We start from the raw sequence: 11,097 nt of genomic DNA on the forward strand, positions 1-11,097 counted from the left end.
TTACATATCTATTTGCTTATGTATTAACTTGATAAGCATTCATATTTCGATTTAATAAAGCGCATAATTGACAAACAAAATTAAAACCTAAACAAGAAATGAAACTAATAGGAAAACAAATTATCTAATACATGCTCCTGCATCGAAAATATGTAAAACCGTAATAAGAAAAACTGAAAAAAGTTTGCTAAATTGTACAACTAATAGCAACAACAACAATACATGCGGTTTAACAAAACTATAACCCGCATAATACCGTTCTACCATTTATGCACCAAATGTAACGACAATGCCTTAGGCGAAACATAACCAATTAATCATCATTCAAGAGTGACGGCATAACAACGAAAAAGAACCTAAAACAATCCATCTAATGACAGCCACAGAATGCATAATCGACCAAGCGACAAATGAATCACCTCTGAGAGAACCTAAAAACGACATAAACAGCCAAAAGTCCCAATTTCCAGCAAAGCCCCAATCCCCCAATTAATCAACATTCACAATCCATCACCAAAACCTAAACAATACATGCGGACCAACAGCGAACCTAAAAACAACAATTATTACAAAGCCTAATTAATTTCCATAAAATAAAAACCTAAACAATACAGTGCATAATTAAAAGCGAAATCCTAAATAATTTCATAGAGCAAATTTTAATTTGGACAAAAAGACCTAATTTTGTTCATTTCAAAATTGGATCTAAACAATTAGAGAAGAGGAGATATACGAGGTGAGATGAGAGTCGATTTGAGAATCGAGCAATTTGTGAGGATCGAATGAGAGAGGGAGTGCGAGAGGCTCGAATAAGAGAGCTCGGAGGTGGCAGAAGGAGGGTTGAAGGTTGAAGGAGGGGCGGAGGTTGAGTGAGAGGTGCGGTCGGAGGTTGAGCGAGAGGTGAGGCGAGAGGTTGATCGAGAGGTGAGAGGGTTCAGCGGGATTTAAACGATAGGGTTGGGGTTGAAATCGAAGTTTAGGGTTGAGGTTTGAGCTAGGGTTGAAGTCGAGAGGGTTCAGCTAGGAGTTGAATATGGAGCGATAACGAAAATAAAAAACGCGATTTTTCACGAAGGGCGCCTATATTTTGGACATCTTGCGCGACGAAAAAATAATTTAAGTCGCTCAATGATGTGTGTTGCGTGTGACAAAAATAATGGCGTCGCGCAAAATAATATTTTAATCATCAAATTAACGACACTGCGCGCGACGCGACATTTTGTCGCAAGATTCTCGAACCTAAACCCTAAGCCCGTAAAATTTGACATCTTGTCGCGACAAATGGTATTAATTGCGTGGCGCAAATCGCTCTGTGTGACGATAATTTATTTAAATCGCGCAAGATTCTGAAATAAATCAGTAAACCCTAAACCTAGGAAATGTGGACAACTTGCGCGACGTTGAAATTAATTCCGTCGCGCAAATCTCTCGGAAAACCAAAATATTTTAGTTTAATTCAATTTCTGTAATTTGTATTTTGTTTTTAGTATTATTTATTTTGTGAAGAATTAGTTTTAAATTTTTTAAATTTATTTATGAAATGACTGAATAAATAGTATTTAATTCTTTTATGGTCTTGAAAAACTATTTTAAATTTTCAAAAGTATTTTTAAAATAGTTTCTATTATTTAAAAAACCTGGAAACTTGTTTGAAGTTGGCAAAAATTATATCTTGTGATATTTTGTTAATTATGGAGGGGAACATTGGTATTGCTTTTCTTTTTTCAAGCCTACTCCGATGTTAGTTACAAAAAATAAAAAAATAACTTATATCTCTCTAAAAATATAAACTCATAATCTGATTCAACAAAATAGAAATTAAATGGGTAGTCATCATTCATTGGAAGGGAATTTGTAGCGAAATTAAATTTTGAATTTTGATAAACATTTTTGCTTGTTTTTATAATTTTGAGGGTTACATATATATATCCTGAAAGTTTTTAAATGGGTTTGCAACTTTTATGACATAACACATGGGCTACATATATATCCTCAAAGTTTTACTCTTGTGTTGTTTTTTCAAAAATAAAAATAAAAAATAAACTTTATTTGATAATCTTCAATGATACAATAGACATTTAAACTCCAAAATTTAACTCTTGTATTCTCTTTTTTCATATAAACATTTAATTCTTCACGTGGCGCACATGAACATCAATGGTTCTTGGATGTCTCTTCATATAGGCGTATTTTTTAACAACATAAAAGGGGGGTTTTCTTCATTTAATAATAGAGTAATGAACTTTCTCCTATTAAAAAAAAAGGTTTTAATTAACTTTATGACTTGCAATGACAAAGTTTGACCTCTTGAGAAAGAGAAGGACAAAATCACATGGGTTGTAGCGAAGCGTGGAACATCGCGAAGAGAGATGAATTCTTGATTTTAATTTTTCAAATTTTTCATGCTTGTTTCAATTTTTTGTATTCTTTCAATTTCAATAGTTTCAACTCAAACAAGAGAAAACCCTAATTCTTATATTCATAAATACCACTTAAATTCAAATAGTTAGATTCAATGTATATATTATATGATTAAATTTGTGATTAAAAAAGTCAAATTCAAATTGTGTGCAACTTGATTTTAATTTGTGATTGCCATCTTTACACTACCATAATTAAAATACACAAAATTAAATTTACTATTTACATGGGTAGTCACTAATAAATTGCATTATTCATCATCTGAACTATAATAACCTTCGTTATCATCGCTATCATCACTTTCGGTTTCCCAATCCTCCTTCTCATCACTTTCGTAGTTCGGGCCCACTAGAACATCATATCGCGGAAGATCACCGAGGTCAATTGTAATTGATTGAATCGGTATTTCGATTGAAGACACTCCTTGAACCTGAAATGGTTCTTGTATAACATTTGTATCTCGAAGTGTTTCTGCATCATTTTCCATGGAAGACTCCAAACGTTGGTCAATGACGTCGTTGTCAGTTGGGTCTAGTTCTAGTATAGCATACCGTTCCTCTGATCCATATCTTTGAACAACTTTCCAACGCTCCCGGCTTTAGGGTCATCTAGATACACAATCTGTTTTGCCATGTTTGCCAAAATGAAAGGGTCGTCATCATACCAAGTTTTGTTAATGTTCACTGATATTAAGCCATGGTCGATTTTAACATTTCCCTGCCTATTTGGGTTTGTATCAAACCATCGACACTTAAACATGATCACTTGGTATCGGTCTTTGTAAAGCAATTGCACGACCGTTGTCAGTTTGCCATAGAAATCAATGTCCGTACTTTCACCTCCACCTAGGACATGGACACCGCTGTTTTGCGTACACAACTTGTCATCTCGTGTAGCCCCTAAAAACTTGATGCGTTAACATGGCAGCAGAACAATTCAGCCCGAATCGGGCCGAACTCAAGTTATATAACTCTTCACTGTAAGTGGGGGAATTCGATGATTTCAACTTGTTGACCTAATATTATACAAAAATATTCACATGTTAATTTGAGAACATTAAATAATACAATATTTATCTCAATTACAAAACACTTTTAACTTACAGTTTCCAAAAACCATTATGGAAACAATTCACGGTGTTTCGTGGCATACAAATGTGATGGATGTTCTCGCTTCATCATCTCTTCATGCTCATCTAAGTATGCCATTATCTCATCACAATTGTTCAGTACGAACCAATGTGCTACCTACATGTCATTTATGGCGGCTCTCCTCGTACAGGATCTTCAAATGGTCGTGCTCTTTGGGCAAAAACAGAAAGTTTCTCATTTCTCACACCTCCGTCATTATTGCATTGAGGACGATTGAAAGCTGTGTCCACATCTTGTAAATACATTCCACAGAAAGTAAGCGACTCATATTGAACCCAAGCCTCTATAATTGACCCTTGAACCAATACCATTGCGTATAGTTTTTTCAGCTCTCCAAGCAGGCTGCGAAAATAAAACGATATGATACAAATTATGTGGATAATATACCTTTCAATTGGATAATGATGCATAAACAAATGATGAGGATTATATACCTTTCTATTGGATACATCTAACGATAGTTGACAGGACCAGCAAGCAATGCCTCTTCTGGCAAATGAATCATCACATGGATCATACTTGTGAAGAAAGCTGGAGGGAATATCATCTCAAACTTGCATAGGACTTGGACAATGTCATGGCGCAATTGATGCATGTCCGTCTTTCGCAATATTTTTGCCGTTAGTTGGGAAAAAAATCTGGACAACAACATGATCGGCTTCACTACATCTTCCGGCAATAGGTGTCGAATACCCACAGGAAGTAACCGTTGCATAAACACATGGCAATCATAGCTCTTAAGTCCAGTAAATTTACCCCCGTCAACATTCATAGCGCAATTATTAAACATACCCATCGAAACTTTACCGACGATACAAACTTTAGAAATTCTTTTTTGTCATTCGGTTTCATGGAAAAAAATGCCAGATCCCTTCTAGCTTTATCACCGTCCCTGTTCATCCATAAACCTCTTCGTATGCCCATTCTTTCCAAATCAAGACGAGCTTTGATCGTGTCCTTTGTCTTGCCCTCGATGTCTAGAATCGTACCTATCAAAGCGTCAAACACATTTTTCTCAACATGCATAACGTCGAGATTGTGTCTCAATTTTAGTTTCGACCAATATGGGAGCTCAAAGAACATAGACTTGTGCGTCCAGTTCATATGTGTAGAAAGTCTGTTTGACTAACTATTTTGCGAGCAGACAAAATCAAGCAGTTAAGCTGTTCCAAGATGTCATCACTAGACCATTCTCTAGGTCTAAGCGAGAGCTCTGTGTTCCGTCGTTTATTGTTTATCCTTTTCCGCCATTCGCGGTCCCATGGCAACCATCTCCGATGACCAAGATAACAAACTTTTCCGGCATGCCAACTAGAAGTTACATCTTCCTTGCACATATGGCATGCCATATAACCCTTTGTGCTCCACCCAGAAACCATTGCATATGCGGGAAAATTATTAACAGTCCACATCACTGCTGCTCGCCAGTAAACATCTTCCCGATGGATTTATTATACGTGCGCACACCGTTTGCCCATAAATCCTTGAGCTCATCAACCAACGACCTTAAGTAAACATCGATTGACTGCGAGGATCCTCGATTATTAAAGCAGTCAACATCATGTACTCTTTTTCATGCATTTCCAAGCGGCAAATTATGTGGAAATGAAAATCGGCCAAGTCTTTGTGGTGTTGGTTTAGAACCCGTCACAGATTGAATCCGTCGGTGGCAAGTCCCAATCTAACATTTCGAGGATCGTGCAGCAAAGTCGAGGCGTTGATCGAACTCTTTCCATGCTTCCCCATCTGCGAGGATGCGCATCACATCATCGTCTACCGTTTTCTGATGCCATCTCATGTTTGTGGCGTTATGTCGTCGACACATATGTCAATCGCTGAAGCCTAGGTTTGAGGCAGATAACGCATGACTTTTTGTGGGATCTTAGTCGTTCTATTCTGAGATGTCATTTTGAACCTCGACTCATTGCATATAGGGCATGTATCCAATGTTTCATACTCTTTGTAGAATAACATGCAATTATTTTTGCAAGCGTGAATTTTTTCATAACCCAATCCAAGACCATTCAACACCTTCTGCGCGTGTTTATGGTCTTTCGGCAAATAATTGTCCGTCGGAAGCATTCTCTTGAAAAACCCCAAAAAGTAATCAAAACACAAGTTCGACATACGATATTTTATTTTTCCGTGCATTAGCTCCACAATGGCCGTGAGAACGGAAAAGCTCTTGCACCACCGGGTATAACTCTTGGTTGGCATTTTTTAATAGTTTTTCATATTGTTGAACTCTGCACTGTCCATTGGTGTAGGCACGTCATCTTCCCCTTCCTGATTGATGTTCATCGATGCAAATGGAAAAACATCATTTATAATATCCATCACTTGTTCATTAGGATCCACAATAGGTTCAACATTGTCCACTCTTATGGCATTTGAAGACGAAGCATTGTCTAATTGTTCTCCGTGAAGGTTCCAAATGCTATATGTCTCAATCATTCCATTCCTTACTAAATGAAATCCAACATTTTCAATTGTCTCCCACAATGTGTTGTTACACCTCCTACAAGGACAACGGATTCTAGTTGCACCCGGGTTGTGTCTACGTGCAAACTCAATGAAATCCTCGATTCCATCCAAGTATTCGTCTGCGCATCTATTCGGGTTCTGTATCCACAGCCTGCTCATAATTCCTGGAACCACAATCACAACACAACAATTACAAAAACTTCATACGAAGTTATAATGTCACCTTATGCCTCCGGTAAGGGTCCTATCCCATTCGGGAATGTATAATCCTGTCACGTAACCTACGGCTACATGAGATTAGATTTCGACGTGGAAGAATTTCGGCAGCATCTCGATATAGTTCTTGAGGTGGGCATAGGTATAAATACCTACGTACCACTCGAAGAACGTACTGAGATGACACCGAAATTTCAACAATCGAAACCTAGTCCTGTAGCCGTAGATTACGTGACAACTATCATTACCAAACTGTCAAATAATGGGACAATTCAAGAATTAATTGGACCGCATCATGCATTACGCATCCATGCACGAAATCCAGCTAATCTCAAGCGGAAACTAAGTTTTAATACAATAAAAACAAATCGAGTTAATTTCAATTAACCGTACATCTAACACATTGTGCTACGTAATTGACAATTTAACAACATAATATAAATATAATTTCACAACAAAAAATATTAAAATAATCAAATACCTTCTCAATCGTTTTCCACCAATCGCAAATTACAATTATCCCTAAAGACAACGAAATTAATTGCGTTAGTGTGAATTTAAATTAATACTTTCAAACTAACGACTACAAATACATACCTAATGACCGTAGTCAACTCCCAGCATAAGCAGAGCTGCGGTAGATCCAAAGCGGTGAGTAGAGTTTTTTTTTTGAGTGCGCCTCGCAATGGCGAAACCAGCATATGAAGGAGAAGAGTTTTGCGGCGAAGACATTATTCGTCGCGCAAAAATGAAACTTTATCGCGCATAAGCAGGACACTTTAAAGTCGAGCAAAATCGATTCGTCTCGCATATGTCCCGTTCGTCGCGCAAAAATTTCTTCCGTCCGCAACCGTGCGACATCGAGGTTTTGACCGGCGCAAAGTTTTTCGTCGCGCAAAGTGTTCTCGCCTTTATTGTCGCTCAAAATTAGGAAGCCGTCGTGCAAGGTATGAGCCCAACTTCTTGCGCGACGTATTTGTCCTTCTCGTCGCGCAAAGATCTCTTTTGCGGCGATTCTGGTCGTCGCGCAAGTGTTTGTCGCTTGAGAGATAAATTTGGGCGGATGATATATAACTTTGCGCGACCAAACTTTTTTTCATCGCGCAAAACAATTTGGCGCGACGACTTTGTTGTCACGCAAGGTTTTGGCTCCATAAAAACTTTCCGTTTTTTCCTACCTTTCTTGTGACGAGAGTCTTTGCGTCGCGCAGAGTTATCTTGCGTGACAAATTGAATTTGTTGCGCATCTTTTTCACACTTTGCGCGCGAGTGTGTTTTCCGTCGCATATTTATCTCTTGCGCGATGATTACTACTTCGTCGCGCAAAATGCGGTCGCGCAAATAGGAAAACGTAGTAGTGTTTATGAATTTCTTTGTACTTTAAATTTCCTCATCCGAACATATTGTTATTGAGTGGAATAATCCTAGATAATGGTGATGAACTTGAAATTGTGATAGAAATGTGGTAGATTGCATTCATAATTCATGCCTAAAGGTCCTCAATCAAGCCTCGAGATAGAGACGCATACCCTATATTTTGCAAGTAAAATTATATGGGATTTGTCCTTCGGTGAGGAACGCAGCCATAGAGCCAAGTCACGAACAGCTTGAACATAAGTGTAGTCCAAAGTGGCGTTGACGAGTCTGCTAGTGCAAGGCACTAGAGGTCTACGCAAGCACTTCAAAAGATTAGCACAACAAAAGCAAACTGCACCTAGGGCAGATAAGAAAGGTAAGAAAGAAGAATAATAATAAAAAAAAGAAAAGAAAAATGGAAGATATAAAATTTATAAACATATCCCTGCTCTTAACAGGTTAACGAATGATTTGCGAATAATACTGACATGACCTAATAGCTTAACGGGTGGCTAATGGGTCCACCCATTTTCAACCCGACCCGTTAAGTCCAACCCAAATAATGATTTTTTCATGCAAATTCGTGTCATTTTATCGAATCATTGGCAATATTGCTCAGTCTAGTTGTAAGCCCTTGTACAAGAAGAGTATCTTCTTCTACATTAAAACTCTCCGTTCACCTCCCAACTATTAACCTTAATTGCAATTAAATGTGTTTGCTTTTCCCCTAAAGGGTATTATTGGTAGCACTCCAAATTTGAACTATAAATAACAATGTTTTAAATATAAAAAATCTGTTTAACCCAAACTTATAATTATATTAGCTGTGTCCTTTCAAAACATTAAAAAAAATATTGTATTTTGACGCCATTGACATTGACTTTATCAGTTACCTTCACGTCATTTACAGATTCTCCTATAATGAATTTTGTCAATAGATTGTTAGGAACAATCAGTGGGTGACTTAGATGGTTAGGATCAATATATTAACGCAGTGAACAATATTTATATAGAACAACAAATAATACAAACTGCATGAATGAACTAATACAGTAAAATAAGAGAACATTGACTTTAATTTATGGTAAAGGCTTGCATATTGGCAATGTCCTAATGACAAAATTTCGTCATTCTCAGTGCTTGAAGTTCAATTCAATGGATATCTATCTCCAAGGATTCAACTATCTACAAATCAAGGATTCAGCACCAGATTCTTGATCTATGACGAACTTAGATGTGCTTCTTCTCCAAAGAGAATGTAAGAAAAATATGAAGTTTTATTTGTTTGATGGAAAACAAGTTACTTTTTTTATGGTTGGATATTGGGTATATATAATACTGTTTGCAGCTTCAAACACAACAGCTAGAAACCTGTTCTAATTTAAATTCAAACTGAAAACGATAATTAAACATGTTCTACTGTGCAAAAACAAAAAATAATTAAATTATTTTTTGGGCCCAACTCTCAGATAAAATCAGCTCGAGTACTTTTTGTTAGAAAACCCGCTTGAGTGCTTTGTGTTAGAAATAATCCGCCCAAGCACTTTTGCTAGAGAAAACCCGCTCGAGCATGTTTTGTTAAAGACTTTTGGGGTTAATCATTTCAGTTAAATATAGGAGCGAAATAGTAAATTTATATTAAAATAACCCGCTCAAACACTTTCTGTTACAGAAAACCCGCTCGAGCATGTTTTGTTAAAGACTTTTGCAAAATTGTGAACTTTCATTGTGGGACAAAAATAATTCATTTGCTTTCAAACTCCAACAAGTATCCTAATCAAGTCTTCGTTGATATATTGGCCTTTTGAGCTTTTGTTTTTTGTTTTGTTTTGAGAGATGCCTTTTGATCGTTCGATATTGTAGCAAACTGCCAAAACAATTATTGTAGCAAACTGCTTAAAATATCGGGAAAAGTGGGCTCAAGTTGGGGGCCATGTATTGGTTCAGAATATTTCACTAAAAAAACATATATATAAGCTATGTAATTGATATCCATTCCATGTGTTGGTATACACTCTTGCTTACCCAATTCATATAAAAAACTGATAAGCGCCGTAATAAGTTAAATTTAATTCGAAAAGCTGAACTCAAAGAGTTATTGGATTCTGGGGAACTTGAGACAGGTAGAGGACTTAATCAAGGTCGTAGTTTGAAATGAGCTGGAGCCACTCGTTGGGGATCTCACTTTGCCTCTATTACAAGTTTAATGAGTTTATTTAAAGAGACTAAAATACTTCTTCAGGAAATCAGTGAACATGGATCTAACCAACAATTTCGTGGTGATGCAGAGAGTAACTATATTGCTATGATGTCTTTTGAGTTTGTGTTTGCATTGCTTTTGATGGATAAAATTATGGGATTGACCAACTTTCTCTGTCAAGTGTTTCAGAAAAAAACTCAAGATATTGTAAGTGCTTTAAACTTTGTTGAAAACACAAAATCACAGTTCCAAGATATGAGGGCATATGGCTGGGATGATTTATTCATGAGTGTGGTATCCTTTTGTGAACAACATGGTATTGATGTTCCTGATATGAGTTCTCGTTATATGATGGGCACACGTCGTTCTTGTCAACAAAAAGATTTTATTACAGTTAAACATTACTATCGCATTGATGTATATAATGATGTGATAGATTGCATGTTGAGGGAGTTAAATGACAGATTTCCAGAGCAAACAGTTGAACTTCTTATTCTTAGCTCAGCATTGGATCCTCGTAATTCCTTCAAATCATTCAATATTAGGCATCTATGTAAACTTGCTGAGAAATTCTATCCTGCTGATTTCAGTCCAAGTGACTTAAAAGGTTTGGAAATTGAGTTGAGGTATTTTCAAAATGATATGCATCGCCTTCCCTGCTTTAAGGACCTCACCACTCTTCCTCAATTATGTCAACAATTGGTGGAAACAACTTTGGCTGAAAACTACCATTTGCTTTACAGATTGATTCGGTTGGTGTTGACTCTTCCTGTTTCTACGGCAACAAGCGAGCTTTTTCATGTATGCAAATTATTAAGAATAGACTTCGAAGCACCATAAGCTGATGAATTCCTTGCTCATTGCATGATTCTCCACATTGAAAGAGAGTTTGCTAATAGTATCGATAATGAAGAGATAATTGAAGAATTTAAGATTTCTAAGCCTCGTAGGGTACAATTTTAGATTAAAATAGTTTAGTTTTTGTGTTGCATTGCATTTACTTCTTGTTTTTTTTTAAGCTTTTATTTATGTATAGATATGCATATTTGAGGGTAAGGCTCATTACGTCCCCCATGACTAGGTGTATCTTTTTATTTTTATCAATAAAATTCACTCATACCGTCGAGTTTTTAAGGTAAGTTTCGCCTATCGACTTTTGAATCTGGATCTGCTTTATTCAGACGTCGGTCATCGAAGATTATTGATGGCAATACTTGCCACTGATTTATAAATACGGGAGCACACACTACTTTTCTATGAAAACAAATT

The sequence above is a fragment of the Prunus mume genome, linkage group LG6 (assembly GCF_029339155.1).
Source record: "Prunus mume cultivar Tortuosa linkage group LG6, ASM2933915v1, whole genome shotgun sequence".
NCBI classification, from domain to species: Eukaryota; Viridiplantae; Streptophyta; class Magnoliopsida; order Rosales; family Rosaceae; genus Prunus; species Prunus mume.